This window comes from Bombina bombina, chromosome 7, assembly GCF_027579735.1.
Source record: "Bombina bombina isolate aBomBom1 chromosome 7, aBomBom1.pri, whole genome shotgun sequence".
NCBI classification, from domain to species: domain Eukaryota; kingdom Metazoa; phylum Chordata; class Amphibia; order Anura; family Bombinatoridae; genus Bombina; species Bombina bombina.
The window spans coordinates 317,348,531-317,365,485 of NC_069505.1; the positions used below are offsets into that span (position 1 = coordinate 317,348,531).

Genomic DNA, 16,955 nt, shown 5'->3' on the forward strand with positions numbered 1-16,955 from the left:
CAGTAGAAGCTCTACTAGTAGATGCTGTAATAGATTAAGGTTTAAAATCAATATTAAGTATTAATATAATTGAAATCCAATATTAAACATTTATACCATTAACATTTTTTAAAATTCGGCGTCAGAAATGACGCCGTTGAAATATATAAATGTACCTTGTGCGGCTAAGGCGTCAGTGTCGTGGTCAAAATCTTCTAGACCCTGAAGCATATTTTCTCCCAATTTCTCCATTAACAAAGTTTCATATGTTGAGAGTTCTGCAACATATGGCTTCCCACCACCTGTCTGACGTGCTGTCTTTTTTTCTCTGGCCATCTTTGCCTTCAAGATTCTCTTAATATCCGAGAATCTTTTTTTGCAATTATCTACAGTTTTAACATTGTTCCCCTCAGCAGATACATTTTCTGATATTGAGCGCCATATTTCGTTTTTCCTGGAGGTAGTTGTTTTTTGTGCTTTAGCACCAAATAAAAAATCGTAATTTTCCAGCACCATAGTAACAAGAATCTGGTTCTGCTGGAAATTGAATTGGATATTGCGTCCTGATTTTGTTTTTCCAGACCCTGCAGATGCCATTGTCTATGCCAAATTGAAAGGTAATGGTTAACAGACAATTCTATCTCCTGAACCATACACATTCAATTGACTTTTCTCTTGATATTTATTGGGAATCGATGAACCAGGTGATCATTTAAATCAGCCAATCAGTATGCTATTGCAAGCAATGTAATCAATCAACAATCATCCAAAAGTTTATATAAATCCATATACTTTGTGCGCCATTCGTGTCTCCATTTTTATGTCGAATAAATTGGAGGATCTCTGATTTCAACACCCCATAGGTATGTATTTTTTTTTATATTTCTCATTTTGTTCACTATTAATAACATTAATCATATAATTTACAAGATGTTTTTTTTTAATCAACAGGCCTATGGGGCCATACGGTTTTTCATGCGCTATTTCTGTTTTTGTTTGTGACGCAGATAATATAATTTTCTATTGGTTTTTAAAACGTACATTGGTGACGCATTTAAAATTAATATTTAGATGACGCTCATCATGTTTAGTGATTCGCTGTTGCATACAATATTATTCAGATGTCCCTCCAATCAATAAGCGAAACTAAAATTTATATTTTCAATAACCAATGAGACAGCTGTATACCTAGTATATTTATTGTCGCCTTAAAAAAAGAGTTATTTTTGTTTCCGTGAGTTTACAAGTATGTCGAGAACACCAATTTTCACAGATGGGGAGCTTATTATATTTGTTTACGGAATGAACAGGTATTTCCCGAGGAGAATCGGTGGTGTGCGCGGTATTAGGCACGAGAGACGGGATGAAATAATATATGAGATGATGCGCAGGATGAGACGCGTTTCAGGTATACATAGGAGGCGACGACAGTGTCTGAGACGATTCAGTGACCTGAGACGCAGAGAGCCAGAACGCTATACGGCCATGAGGTCGCTCATTCGGAGATGTAAGTTTTTATTTTTTTGTTTTCTGTTTAATCTCTGTCGAAACATATGACGCACCAAAATAAAGCATGTAAAATGTTGACTGTTAAAGGGATAGTCTACATCAGAATTATTATTGTTTTAAAAGATTTAGAGAATACCTTTATTAGCCATTCCCCAGTTTTGCATAACCAACACAGTTACTATAATATACTTTTAACCTCTGTCATTATCTTGTATCTAGGCCTCTGCAAAATGCCCCTTTATTTTATTTCTTTTGACAGACTTAGTTTAGCCAATCAGTGCCTGCTACCAGATAACTTTATCTCCACAAGCACAGTGTTATCTATATGAAATACATTTAAACTAAGAATACCAATAGCCAAATAAAATAATAGTAATTTGTAGAATTGTTTAAAAAAAGATGCTCTATCTGAATCATGAATTTATTTTTGTGCATAGACTGTACCTTTAAATAGTTGAAAGCATAAATGGTAAACAATCATTTACTTATGATAAATATTCAGAAAATATAGTATAATATATAGATATATGATATATGATATATGTGTTGTTATTATTAATTTAATCTGGAGTGTACAATGTCCAATTTTGGAAGCTGCATGAGCATTAGACATAGTAGTATAAAGTGAATAGTTGTAATGTGGACATGAATACTTTATAATTGCAGACCTATCAAGGCCAAGGGAGAGGATACCTAGGTATCTGCTGCCGGTATCCCACAGCAGCCCAGTGAGCAACAGGTCATCACCACGACTGCCACTGACTTTGCTCCAACCTCAGGGTGATGAGGACTCCCAGACATCCTCAGCTATGAGTGAAAATGAAGGTAATGTTACAAGATCTCATTATTTACATTAAAATGAGATATCAAAATATTTTAAATTTCGTAATGCTGATTCCTCAGGGATGTATTATGGCCTAGGCACACACGTTATTTGCATAGGGAATCAAAATTTGGATGTGCATCACATCTGTACTGTCCTCTATCTAAAATCAAGCATATAGTACAGTGACTGATAATGTGAATGATTCTGTAGAGAAGACAGGGCACACGCAATGATTAATGCTTATAGGCATTGCTAATTCAAAAGATTTGCTAAATTAACTGCTTAAATATTTGGTGTGAAAAGCATTACACACGAGAAACTGGAACAGTGCTAAGCATCAAAAGGTGATAAGGGAGGACAAGACATTGTTACAATATGCTGTATCCCATTATCTGCTGAAGTGCATCTGTGACCTTTGTGGTTATTGCAGGTCTTAGCAGGTAACGGAATGGAATAGCTAATATGTAATATTTCTTTTTTAAAAGCATGAGGTTGTCACAACCATCTAACAGCAATGATGGTCATAACATATAACTTTAAACATATTCATCTACCAAATAATCATTTGTGTTTGTGTTTCTTCTCGGACAGATGAAAGTGATGAATCATCCTCATCATCCGAGGAGGAGATTTCCCCAGAAGCATGTCCTACACTGGTGACGGCAGAGGAGGAAGATGAGCCTGAAAATGAAGGTAGGAATCTATCATGTTCTCTTTTGTTAAAATTCCACATTGATTTGGAAATAATCTGCAGACACTTGTATCTTTTTGCTTTCTAGAACAATGTGGGGGATAATCTAGGCCTTGACAACAATTCTGCATCCATAACAATGATTTTTCGGGGGGGGTTGTGTTTCTTCTCCAACAGATGAAAGTGATGAATCATCCTCATCATCCGAGGAGGAGATTTCCTCAGAAGCATGTCCTACACTGGTGACGGCAGAGGAGGAAGATGAGCCTGAAAATGAAGGTAGGAATCTATCATGTTCTCTTTTGTTAAAATTCCACATTGATTTGGAAATAATCTGCAGACACTTGTATCTTTTTGCTTTCTAGAACAATGTGGGGGATAATCTAGGCCTTGACAACAATTCTGCATCCATAACAATGATTTTTCGGGGGGGGGTTGTGTTTCTTCTCCAACAGATGAAAGTGATGAATCATCCTCATCATCCGAGGAGGAGATTTCCTCAGAAGCATGTCCTACACTGGTGACGGCAGAGGAGGAAGATGAGCCTGAAAATGAAGGTAGGAATCTATCATGTTCTCTTTTGTTAAAATTCCACATTGATTTGGAAATAATCTGCAGACACTTGTATCTTTTTGCTTTCTAGAACAATGTGGGGGATAATCTAGGCCTTGACAACAATTCTGCATCCATAACAATGATTTTTCGGGGGGGGGGTTGTGTTTCTTCTCCAACAGATGAAAGTGATGAATCATCCTCATCATCCGAGGAGGAGATTTCCTCAGAAGCATGTCCTACACTGGTGACGGCAGAGGAGGAAGATGAGCCTGAAAATGAAGGTAGGAATCTATCATGTTCTCTTTTGTTAAAATTCCACATTGATTTGGAAATAATCTGCAGACACTTGTATCTTTTTGCTTTCTAGAACAATGTGGGGGATAATCTAGGCCTTGACAACAATTCTGCATCCATAACAATGATTTTTCTGGGGGGGGTTGTGTTTCTTCTCCAACAGATGACAGTGATGCATATGCTACATCAGCCCTAAGTCCGGAGGAGAGACAAGAGGAGGAGGCGGAAAGTGAATGTAAGCATAAGCATTTATCATATATTATTTCACTGCTATATTTATTTTGAATTTGTAGACCCTATATTGTATATTTTGTAAACAATGTGGAGTATAATGTAGGCCCCTTGACGCATATTCAAGATCAATAACAATATATTTTTTGCGATTCTCGGACAGCTGAAACAGACAGTGGCACTGAATATGCAGCCACAGCAGAGGATGAGGTGGAAAAAAAAGAAAGTAGGAAGATTTCATATGATGTTTTTTTACTTATATCTGGAAAGTGAATTGTTGTAACAAAACTAATTTTGTGTTTTTATTACAGCGGTTGAAATAGGGACACAAACAGAGCCCTCAGTTACACAATTCAGGGACCTTCGTCAGGCACTGCGAAATTTTGTAGAGGCTGCAAGAGTACTAGAGCATTCACTTCAAAATCTTTAAGAAATTCATTGTATATATTTTTCTTTGTTTTACAACAATCATTTTATGAATAATTAAAAATTTATATTTATAATATCATGTGTCACTCCATTATTTTAAGGATTATCTTAAAGGGACATGAACATAAAATATATGTTTAATCATCTATAAATAGCATGCAATGTGGTAGATTATTATTTGGTTATAAATTTATATCTATCCTTTGATGTCAAACATATTTTTCAAAACCATATAGCTGCTCAATTATGTCTACATATGGATGCCTTATGTGATTGGCTTGCACATGTGCATTGTTATTTTATAAAATAAAAATATCTGAGGGATAATAGAAGTGAAAATGATTAATGCTGCTTGAAAAGGTTTTGTCTATCGGCAAAATGAAATTACATATATCAGTTTGATGTCCCTTTAACATATGAAATGACATTTTTTTTAAATATAAAACTCAATTGAGTAATAATTCACATTACATGTTTTTAATATATTATTGATACAATCGATAATATATTTCATCAATCAAAAATGATTCATATGAATACATAATGAGATATGAAGAACAATGTTGATTTATTAAAAATATTACAATGTTGATGAACATATCAAACAATTTAGTAATTGGACATAACAGGTATATAAATATATATATATACACACAAACAGACATACAGGGGCCCATTTATCAAGCTCCGAACAGAGCTTGTGGGCCCCTGTTTCTGGCAAGTCTTCAGACTCGCCAGAAACACTAGTTATGAAGCAGCGGTCTAAAGACCGCTGCTCCATAACCCTGTCCGTCTGCTCTGAGCAGGCGGACAGGAATTGCCGTAAATCAACCCGATCAAGTACAATTGGGTTGATTGACACCCCCCTGCTGGTGGCCAATTGGCCGCCATTCAGCAGGGGGTGGCGTTGCACCAGCAGCTCTTGTGAGCTGCTGGTGCAATGTTAAATGCGGAGAGCGTATTACTCTCCGCATTTAGTGAGGTGTTGCAGACCTGATCAGCATTGTCGGATCAGGTCCGCAACACCTTTGATAAATAGGGGCCACAGTGTCTATCTCTCTCTCTCTCATTATATATATATACTTTTATCTATATATCTATCTTTAACTATATCTGTATTTATATATCGATATCTATATATCTATATATATATCTATATATATATATATCTATATATATATATATTTATAGATATATATATATATATAGATATATATAGAGATATATCTATATATATATATATATATATATATATCTATATATATATATATAGATAGATATATCTGATTATATTAAATAAGATATGTGCAGATGTCAGGTATAGAGTTGAAATAATTAGAGTAAAATAATGCTTCATATAACAAATAGTCGTCAAAATTTAGAAACTGGTAATTCGCGACCTAAAACACCAAAATTTATCAACAAATTCGCTAAACCAGTACGATGCTAATCGCGCCGTACTTGATGCGCGTGTTTTTAACCTTTTTCTTCATAAATTTGAGGATCGTATTAAGATTCGCAGCCGCGATGTTTGCCGAAGTTTAGCGAGCGTATAGACGCCCGCGAATGCAACATATTTGACGCTTTGATAGATGGGCCTGTTGGGCTCCAGGTACCCGCAGATGTTATTTTGCCGCATGGTCAAAATGGTCTAGCTGGTGCTTGCGAAGGGATTTGGATCCCATTTCTGCGGATTTAACCGAAATCATTAATTATCTGTCACACCTCTTTGAATCAGGCCTTGCTTACAGAACAATTAATGTCCATAGATCGGCTATCTCTGCCAGACATAATCTAATCAATAATTCACCTATCGGTAAACACCCTTTAGTTTGTAGAGTTCTTAAAGCCATTAGATTAAAACGTCCTCCTGTTCCCAAACACGAATTTTTCTGGGATGTAGACCTAGTTTTCTCTCTTTTCAAATCCTGGCCAGATAATAACTTGTTGACTCTAAAACAACTTTCCGCTAAACTCGCTACCCTTCTATGCCTTATTTCTTTCAGAAGGGTATCTGATGTAAAAGCCTTAGATTGGAACTCTAAACGTTTCTCCCCTGAAGGAGTCACCTTCTTTCTTTCTCGCAGAACAAAAACTTTATCTACTTCCATCTTTTATCCTTATCTGTCTTCTGAACCCTCTTTGTGTGTGGTCGAATGCTTAAAGTCATATGAATCTAGAACTCTGATATTTAGAAAACCTATCCATAATCAACTGCTTATTTCTTTTGTTCCCCCCTATGCTCCTATCACTTCTACCTCTATCGCTAGGTGGGTTAAATGGGTCATGAAAGAGGCCGGTATCAAGATTTCTTTTACAGCTCATTCTGTCAGAGGTTCCACTGCTTCGAAAGCCTTTTTGAAAGCGGCTCCTCTTCAACAGATTTTAAATGCTGCAGACTGGTCTTCAGATTCCATTTTCAAACAATTTTATTTCAGACCCATTCAACATGCCTCGCTTAATTTATTTTCCTAACTACTTTAAACTTGCATAAAAATAGGAGTCTCTGGTCTTGTAATAAAATTCCGATTATCCTAGTATGTGAAGGTATAATCTAGATTTTATTAAAGACACAGAGACGAGTATTTTCCCTCCTCACATAGATAATGGTGTTTTTTCCCACCCTAATAACCGTCATTATGTGTTACTAATTCTTATATTTTTTAACAGTATCAATGTGAATCCAATCCTTTCTCATCTTCTGGATTCTTCCCGTCAATTCAGAAATCTCAACCTTCATCCACTGAACCCTGGACATCTACGTTATCTTCTATCAAATTCAACATCCCATGGAATTTCGTCCATCAGTTCTACAAGAAGTTGGCGTTTATTACCCTCTGTTGTTTCGGACTTTTTGGTTTTCTTATGATGTTTAATATTTTATTCCTTTTGAGCATCAATTAGAAAGAGGAAGTATGTTAATTGGGTGCTCTGTTTATAGTCTATGCTCTGCGCTGATTGGCTGTTTTTTCTCACTATAATAAGTCTATGTTATGTTCTTATTATGTGTATGTTATATTATCTTATATATCTTGTTCTTTAAAAGGCTGCATTGAGTAGTAAAGAAAGAGTAATGCATAAAAATACTCGTCTCTGTGTCTTTAATAAAATCTAGATTATACCTTCACATACTAGGATAATCGGAATTATCATATAGTCTTCAGTAATAGATGTGCTCCATATGGAATAATTCAAGCATACGTTAATTATACATTGTATCATGATATCATGTCAGTGTAGTAGTCATCACATAACATGAGCAAGAATAATATATATATATATCATGGTTAGTAAAGCCACAATTAAACATTCATGGTTTAGATAGAGCATTCCATTAAAAAAAGGAAATAAAATTACTTCTATTTTTAAATTAGCTTCATTCTCGTGTTATTCTTGCTCAAACTTTAAAACTTGGTAGGCTCAGAATCGTGAACGCTGTATAATATTGCTACAAACATTGTTACCAACAACAACTTTAAACAACTCTCCTATTTACTTTTTTAAATCAAATTTGCTTCACTCTCTTGGTATTATTTCCTGAATGAACAGCAATGCACTACTGGAAGCTAGCTCAACACATCTAGCAAGCCCATTACAATAAACAAAATGCGTGTAGGCAGCAATCAGCAGCTAGCTGGCAGTAGTGTAGTATAGAGTATGTGCATATTCGTTTTCAACAAAGGCTACCAACAGAACAAAATACGTTTTATCTAAATTAGTTTAAAGGGATAGTCTAATCAAAATTACACTTTCATGATTCAGATAGATCATGCAATTTTAAGCAACTTTCTATTTTACTCCTATTATCAATTTTTCTTTGTTCGCTTGGTATCTTTATTTGGAAAAGCAAGAAAGTAAGCATGGGAGCCTGCCCATATTTGGTTCAATACCTGTGTAGCACTTTTGATTGGTGTCTAAATGTACCCACCAATCAGCAAGCGCTACCCATGTGCTGAACCAAAAATGGTCCGACCTCTAAACTTACATTCAAATAATGATTCCAAGAGAACAAAGAAAAATTGATAATAGGAGTAAATTCTAAAGTTGCTTTAAATTGCATGCTCTATCTGAATCATGAAAGTGTAATTTTGACTAGACTATTCCTTTAATATTGACTTTCCTATCCCTTTAAAAAAAGGATACCAAGTGCAAATTTGATCAAGATAATTTGAAAAGTGATTTTAAATTGCATGAGAGTTTAAAGAAAAGTAAAAATAAATTCTCATGATATATTTTCAATTTATTTCTATTATCTAATTGGCTATTTTCTCTTGGTATCCATTGTTAAAAAGCATATCTAGGTATATGAATGTGAGAAATGCTTATTCAAATGTCCGTCAAATGATCTCGCTACATAAACATAAATGTGTAATGATGTGATTATGTAATGCTGTCACTTATTCTGTTACTGCTTTTGTGATATCTGCTCAGACAGCTTTCTTCATTTTAGAGACGCCATCTGGATGCCTTTTACGCTTGTTATTTTTGTTATTATAAAAGATCAATAAAAATATTTAATACAAAAAAAAACATATCTAGGTAGGCTCCAGAGCAACAATGCACTACTGGGAGCTAGCTGCAGTCTGGTGGCTACACACATATACCTCTAGTCATTGGCTCACCTGAGGTGTTCAGCTATGTCCCAGGCCCTTTCATTTTGATTCTATTGACCCTTTAACATGTCTGCATGAAAAATTTTATATTTAGCAACTTAAAGGGCCATTATATTGAAAAAAATGAAATTCTCTAATTTGTTAAAGCATGTAATTGTATCACTAGCAGCCCTGCAATGGGGTAAACACATATTTAAAGTACCACATGGGAGCCACAGAGAACTGCTGGTCCTGAGCAGAAACTGCTGCACTAGTAGCACAACCCAATTTCCACTCAAGACAAGCAGTGTTCTGCAGCTCCCAGCAGTAATTTAACTATGTGTTTAACCCATTTGCATGGGTTAAACACATAGCATTGACTGGTCACTAGTGATAAAATTACATGCTATAACAAATTAGACCATGTCCCATAAAAATTAGTTAATTAGCACATAAAATAAAGATTGTTGATCTTCAGTCTGTTTTTCTGATAACATGTAGTTTGCACCTTCATTACCCTACTTCAGTAATTTTACAATGGATATTTCAAAACCACTGCCTAACAAATAAGCTAATGTCTGCATTAAATTAAAGAGTTAAAAAAAATAGAGAAAATTCTGCTTCCTGCTGCAATCATGTTTTCTAAAAACAAGAGTAATAAATCAGTTTACTTACAACACTCCTTTTATATCTGCACATGAATCGCTCAACTCAACTGCAATGTTCTGAACGGCACCATCTTATGATGTCATTTACCCTGGACCATATGAGGATTTCTGGGAAATGTAGTTTATGCTGTAATATCCTCTCACTACTGTATGTACAGACAGAGGGCTGCTGGGTAATGTAGTTCCATTTAAGCTTCCTGTTTTTGCTGCATACAGAAACTCAAAGTGCCAGTGTAATTTGAAAACTGATATTTCAAATTCAGTCTTTAAGCACTTTTTATTTAGATTAAAAGATGCAAATATTCTATTAACTATAACTATAACTTCATTCCTGGTCACATAATGGTCACACATGAAAAACATATGTGTGATGATTTATATAACAAGACAATGCAATAGCACTTAGTCTGAAATTCAAATGAGTAGTATATATATTTTTTTCAGACAAAGTTCAAAGTTATGTTTATTTCCACTCCTCCTGTACCATGTGACAGCCATCAGCCAATCACAAATGCATATAGTATATTCTGTGAATTCTTGCACATGCTCAGTAAAAGCTGGCGACTCAAAAATTGTAAATATAAAAAGACTGCACATTTTGTTAATGGAAGTAAATTAAAAAGTTGTTTAAAATTCCACGCTCTGTCTGAATCATTAAAGTTTAATTTTGACTTGAGTGTCCCTTTAAAGTAATTGTAAGGTTTAATTAATTACTGCCCATTATCTAAAACTAATCTTAAAAACAGGGGCACTTTAATTAATTAAACTTTACAAAGACCTTTTTTAAAAAAAAAATATATATATATACACAGTATATATTTACCATTGCTAAATGGTAAACATACCGCTGTTCCTCCGCCTGCATCTCCTAATATATAGAGCAGATCAATGACAAATTCAATCGTCACGTGCCCCCTTTGGCGTCCAGCTTGTGGGGCACAAGACGATTGGAGGAAGCCGGATTCGTCATCGATCTGCTAAATACAGTAGGAGATGTGGGCGGGGGATCGGCATTATGTTTAACATAACGCAATGGTAAATATTTTTAAAAAGAAACGTCTTTGTAAAGTTTAATGAATTAAAATGTTCCTGTTTTTAAGATTATTTTTAGATACTGGGCAGTAATTCATTAAACTTTACAATCACTTTAATGGGATTGTCACCTTTTCTGGAAAAAAAATACTGGCCGTGCTCATTAGCATACATTTGCATAAACTAAAGCTGCTAGGACTGATATTAAATAATCCATTATTTACAATTAGATTCTAAGACACTTACACCATGATATCAGCTTTATTTCTATATTTATTTTTCATTTTCAACTTTAAAAATACAGGCTGGGTGGTAACCCTATTTGTTAAAGGGATATTAAACGCAACATTTATTCTTCCCGTATAATAAAACAACATTGCAATATATTTTATCATTTTTCTAGGTATTGATGTGCACTTGATTGCATGGGGAGTGCCTTAAAGGGACATGAAACCCATTTTGTTTTCTTTCAGGTTTCAGATACAGCATGCAACAACTTTCTAATTTACTTCTATTATCAATTTTTTTTCCCTTAGTTCTCTTGGTAACTTTTGTTGAAAAGCAAGGACGTATGTTTAGAAGCGTGCACAAAATATGGTCATTTTTACTCTGGTTTATTTTATTCCCAGCAGCTTTTAATGCATCTTTAATAAGTAATAGTTCTTAAAATAAAATGAAAGGAACATGAAACATATTTCTTATATACCGTAATTAATGCAATTTTAAGCAACTTTCTAATTTACTTTTGTTACTAATTTTTTCTCATTCTATTGGTACCTTTTGTTGAAAAGCAGGGACATAAGCTGAGGAACGTGCACGTGTCTTGAGCACTATATAGCGGTTTTGCAAAAATGTTATATATTGGTAAGAGTACTAGGTGGCAGCACTATTTCCTGCAATGTAGTGCTTCAGACACATCTAGGTGTCTCTTTAAAGGGACACTGAACCCATTTTTTTTTCTTTTGTGATTCAGATAGAGCATGGCATTTTAAGCAACTTTCTAATTTACTTCTATTATCAATTTTTCTTCATTCTTTTGCTATCTTTATTTGAAATGCAAGAATGTAAGTTTAGATGCCGGCCCATTTTTGGTGAACAGCCTGGGTTGTCCTTGCTGATTGGTGGATAAATTCATCCACCAATGAAAAAGTGCTGTCCAGAGTACTAAACCTATAAATAGCTTAGATGCCTTCTTTTTTAAATAAAGATAGCAAGAGAATGAAGAAAACTTAATAATAGGAGTAAATTAGAAAGTTTCTTAAAATTGAATGCTCTATCTGAATCATGAAAGAAAAAAATTGGGCTCAGTGTCTCTTTAACAATGAATGCTATGGGAACTAAGCAAATTTGATAATAGAAGTAAATTAGAGATTTTTTTTACACAAAAACAAAAAAAATGTATGCTCTGTCTGCATCACAAAATCATTTTTTTTGGTTTCATATCCCATTAATCATACATAAATATGGTTATATGTTTCACCCTGATACAAAGTGAATGGTTAGCAATCAAACTGTGAAATGAGAGGTCAAATTGTGCAAATCTTATTCTGAAATCTACAAGTTTACATTTAACAAATCTAGCTGTTAAAGGGGCATGAAACCCAAAAGTTATCTTTCATGTTTCAGATAGAGAATACAATTTTAAACAACATTCAAATTTACTTCTATTTTCTAAATTGCTTAATTCTTTAGATATCCTTTGTTGAAGAAATAGCAATGCTCATGGGTGAGCGAATAACACAAGGCATCTATGTGCAGCCACCAATCAGCAGCTCTGAGCATATTTATATATGCTTTTCAACAAAGGATATCAAAAGAATGAAGCAAATTAGATAATATAAGTACATTGGAAAGTTGTTTTGTGATTTATTTATTTATTTATTTGCATGAAAATGTTTAAGCATAAGCTCTTTACATTAAAAAATAGGACGTAAATGGCTGCATATTAACTGAGCCCTGGGATTCTGTGGGAAGGGCACATTAAAGTTGGTTTAGTGAGCACAGGAGCATCCATTGAAAAAAAAGAAAGAAAAGAAAGCACTGTAATATAATACAAGTTTAAAAACTTTATTTGTATCATTCAGAGACACATGAAAGAGCAAAATAATAGTTATCATATAAAAATATATATATTCATGCTATATTGATATATTTGTTTATACAATTTTGTTCACTTGTGTTCTTTGTTGAAAAGCAGACCCAGGAGCAATGTTCCCTCTAAATTTTTTGAGCAGTGTGTAGCGCATTAATGAACTTCTGTGAGCTAGCTGGTGATTGGTGGTTATACACACAAGCCTCTTGTCATTGGCTCACAGATGTGTCCAGCTGTCTCCCAGAAGTGCATTGCTGACTTTTTTTAACTCCATTGCAGGGGTTAAGCACATAATACGCATTCAATAGTGCAATAATAAAATATTTTTGTCCATCAGAGGATTTTCTTTTTAAACTTTCATGTCCTTTAACCTCTTAAGGACATATGACGGAATTTTTCCGTCATAAAACAATTGAGCAAACTGAAAGCTGTGTCCTTAAAGGGTTAAGGTGGGTTTACAAACAGGCTTATATTACCTTCAGTTTTGTATTTCTTACATCCACTAGATTTATCTAACTGAGTTTGCTCCCAATATATTATTTGTTTGTATCAAAGTGTTGCCAAAATTATGTCTTAACTGAAAATATGTATTAAAAAAAAAGAGTAATCACAATATTACATTGTTCTTGTAATTCACCATATGGTAAGATTGATTTGTTTGATATAGCAATAATCCCAATTCTTTTTGTTGCCAACTAGAAATGAGCTATTTGCAGGACCGGATTGGCGTAGCAGGACACCAGTTGGGACCGGTGCTGTCAGTAAAGCGATGCAGCACTATCACCTATCTCCTCTGAGCTATACATATTATGGTCACAAAGTATTTCCTTGTATATTTTATTTCCTAGATCATATACCATTTTAGTAGTCCAGTTTTTGAATGGTTTCTAGTGTCTAGTCAAGTCACACTATGTGCTCGATTTATCAAGATCTTCGCTCCCCTTTGACTGCAGGTTCTCACACGTAAACTTGCACTTACCTGACCGCTGCTTCCCTGCCCTATTCTCCAACTGTTAGGCGGAGAATTTCTATCTCCCCTGTCTCTTCTGACGGAGGAGATTGATTGCTCACACGCTGGCAGGGGGTGGGGTTGCACGCGAGCGCTAGGGTTGCCACCCATTCCTTAAAATACGGCATTGTCCCATATTTGAGAAAAAAATAGCGCGTCCCATTTTGAATCAATATGGGACAGGGTTTGTCCCATATTTTCTACTGGTTGGCAGTCAGAGATTTCATAGCCCAACTTCTTGCACACATATATTTTACTATATCAGACAGTATATCAAATAGGAAACAGAAGCTTAGCAAATTATTTTTATTGTATGAGTAGGGGAGGGGGTGTAAATTATAGATTCGGTCCTCAGTGACTGATTTCCCTGTGTGTGTATGTGACAGGTCTGCTGCGGGCATGGCTGCCGGGAGTGAGGGCAGGGCAGAGCTACAAGTGGAGGTGGAGCGCAGTCTCACAAGCACTGGAAGTTTTGCAACCTTAGAGAAGAGCCCAGCTCTGTGACGTACGCATGCGCACTGTTCTAAAGTAAGCTGTCTACCGCGTAGGAATGTGACTACCGCGTCACTTCCGGTGACTAATCAGCTGCTGGAGGTTTGTGGCGCTCACTGCTCATGCGCTAGAGGCCCAACCTCCTACAAACAGCAGTTTAAGGTAGAATAGGTGACAACTTATTTTAGAACACCGGTGTGCCCAGTGGTTTCTGTCAGGTTTGTTTATCGTTTAGATTTGTTGTTTGACAACTGTTTTGATATCGGTGACACTGACAGGAAGTCTTTAACTTGTTATACACGTTATGAAGAAGGTTATACAATGTACCAGCAACAAGTATGTGATGGACCGTGAATGTGAATGGTTAGAAATTGAATTGTTGTTGTAGTTTGTAGTGTGCAAGTTCCCTCATAAACAGTGAGGGAACTTGCACACTACAAACTACAGCAACAATTCAATTTCTAACCATTCACATCCACAGTCCATCACATACTTGTTGCTGGTACATTGTATAAACTTCTTCATAACGGTTATAACAAGTTAAAGACTTCCTGTCAGTGTCGCCGATATCAAAACAGTTGTCAAACAACAAATGTAAACAATAAACAAACCTGACAGAAACCACTGGGCGCCGGTGTTCTAAAATAAGTTGTCACCTATTCTGCCTTAAACTGCTGTTTATATGAGGTAGCGCCTCTAGCGCATGAGCAGTGAGCGCCACAAACCTCCAGCAGCTGTTTACACGTCACCGGAAGTGACAAGGTCGTCACATTCCTATGGTAGACAACTTTCTTTAAGACACAGGTGTTCTGTTAAGGGACCGAACTTTTGAAAAGAGTGAACCATGTCACTTCCTGTGACGTTACATCAGCTGTTGTACACAGAACACCGGGCTGGGTGTGTCGGTACAGTTGTGTTTCCGTCATCTGTCGGTTTTGGTTTCCGGTCAGTATGTCGGACGCCACTGTTGTGGATACCCGTCGCCTTAACTGTAAGCCTCAAGACCTAACAGATGCATATGGGCCTCCTAGTAACTTCTTAGAGATCAATATATTCAATCCGCAGACCGTAGGAGTGGGAAGGAACCGCTATACCTTGTATGAGGTCCGCATGAGGGTGAATGCTGCACTGTCTATAGCCTATGTCTCATGTCATGTGTGCGGCTGTCGCTTATTCCTCTTTAGAATTTATGCATTAATGGTGTACAGAGATGCTTGGATTTCCTTGCTATATTTGTCCCTTTTTCTGCTGGATACCGTTCTATATGTTAACCTGCATGAGTACTGCAATGAATGAATTCTGAACTTGTCACATTAAAAATGTAATTTGTGATCCTATTGTTATAATATTCTGGTGTAAATTTGTGTGTGTCATGAGTATTTCCATTAATCTACATGTTCAGCAAGCAAAATATGTACATTTTGATGTTTACCTCCTTTGTCTATTTCTTAGAAAGACATGTCAGTGAAATAAGATGCTCAAATCTGAGAGATGATACCCACATAGTTACTGTTTTAATAAAATACTCTTTTGTATTCTAGCAATTGCTTTAGAATTTAAATGTCCCTATAATAACAACAATAATATAAAGCATGATTAGTGCTCACACTGTGCCTTCATCATGCCAATAATGCATTTATTTAACTCTTTGATGACAGGGTTAATTTGTAAACAACTTGAAATCATGTGATCGTGCACGCGATCGCGAGATTTCAATGATGGGATCGGGTTAGGGGGCGTCCCTGTGACGCTAGGCACACGCTCCAAACCACAATCACATCATGGAAGCGCAGTTGGCTTTAGGACGGCCAACGGTTATGATGTTCTATTTCGTCATAACGGCACTAAAGCCCAGTGTAATTATGATGGAATAATGGCGTTAAAAGGTTAATAAAGGCTATTGAAATAAAAGTTTATAAAAAATGGCAAACTTAATTAGGCATTTGAAGCAGGTGCGTAGGAAACAGGCTGAAAACATCCATAGGCTGAGATCTACAGGGCATGTGAGGAGTGGGGGATTTCCTTTTTGCAGCCACAAACAAGGATCAAGGCTTAACTGCATCTAGATCTGGGAATTTTAGAATATTCACTGATATAAATAAAATCCCTGGCAGTGAGAAGGATAATTATATTGCATGGCATTAACAATGTGACTACTGCACGTTCTTCTTGATGCATGCATCCTATGGGGAAAAGCAAGTCTCAATGTATACTTTAAGGGGTTCTCATTGGGTATGCTTGGCACGTCATCGGGCCTGTGGTCATCGTGGCCACAAGGGGTGTGGAGCCCGCTGCGGCAGGCTTCTCTTATTTTTCTATACTGAAAGTGGCAACCCTAGCGAGCGCACAGGAGCGCTAGTGTGCAATGGTAAAGAGGTGAAAAAATGGGTCTTATGTATTCTATGGACTCAACAGAAAATTAGGCTGGTCTTCAGTTTTTCCAGGGTTAATTTTTATTCACTGTCTGTACCTGGTTTTACAGTTATTTTAATATTCTGTTTTAGATAAAGCAGAGAAGATTTTGGGTGCAATTTGCCAAACCTGCAGTTTACCTTT

General features: G+C 35.9%; 1 protein-coding gene and 1 long non-coding RNA gene across 2 annotated transcripts in view; one reads left to right on the top strand and one right to left on the bottom strand.

Moving 5' to 3' along the window:
• LOC128666390 (ribonuclease P protein subunit p14) overlaps positions 1-9,863 on the bottom strand; it is a 53,088-nt gene extending 43,225 nt beyond the window's left edge. The window contains exon 1 of the mRNA XM_053720967.1: positions 9,782-9,863. The gene's annotated coding sequence lies outside the window, so the exon portion shown is untranslated. The remainder of the gene's footprint in view (positions 1-9,781) is intronic.
• On the top strand, positions 3,750-4,588 carry LOC128666392 (uncharacterized). Its single transcript, XR_008403238.1, has 4 exons — positions 3,750-3,841; positions 4,018-4,089; positions 4,249-4,311; positions 4,397-4,588. It is a non-coding gene; the product is annotated as an uncharacterized LOC128666392 (long non-coding RNA).
• Positions 9,864-16,955: the final 7,092 nt, after the last annotated feature.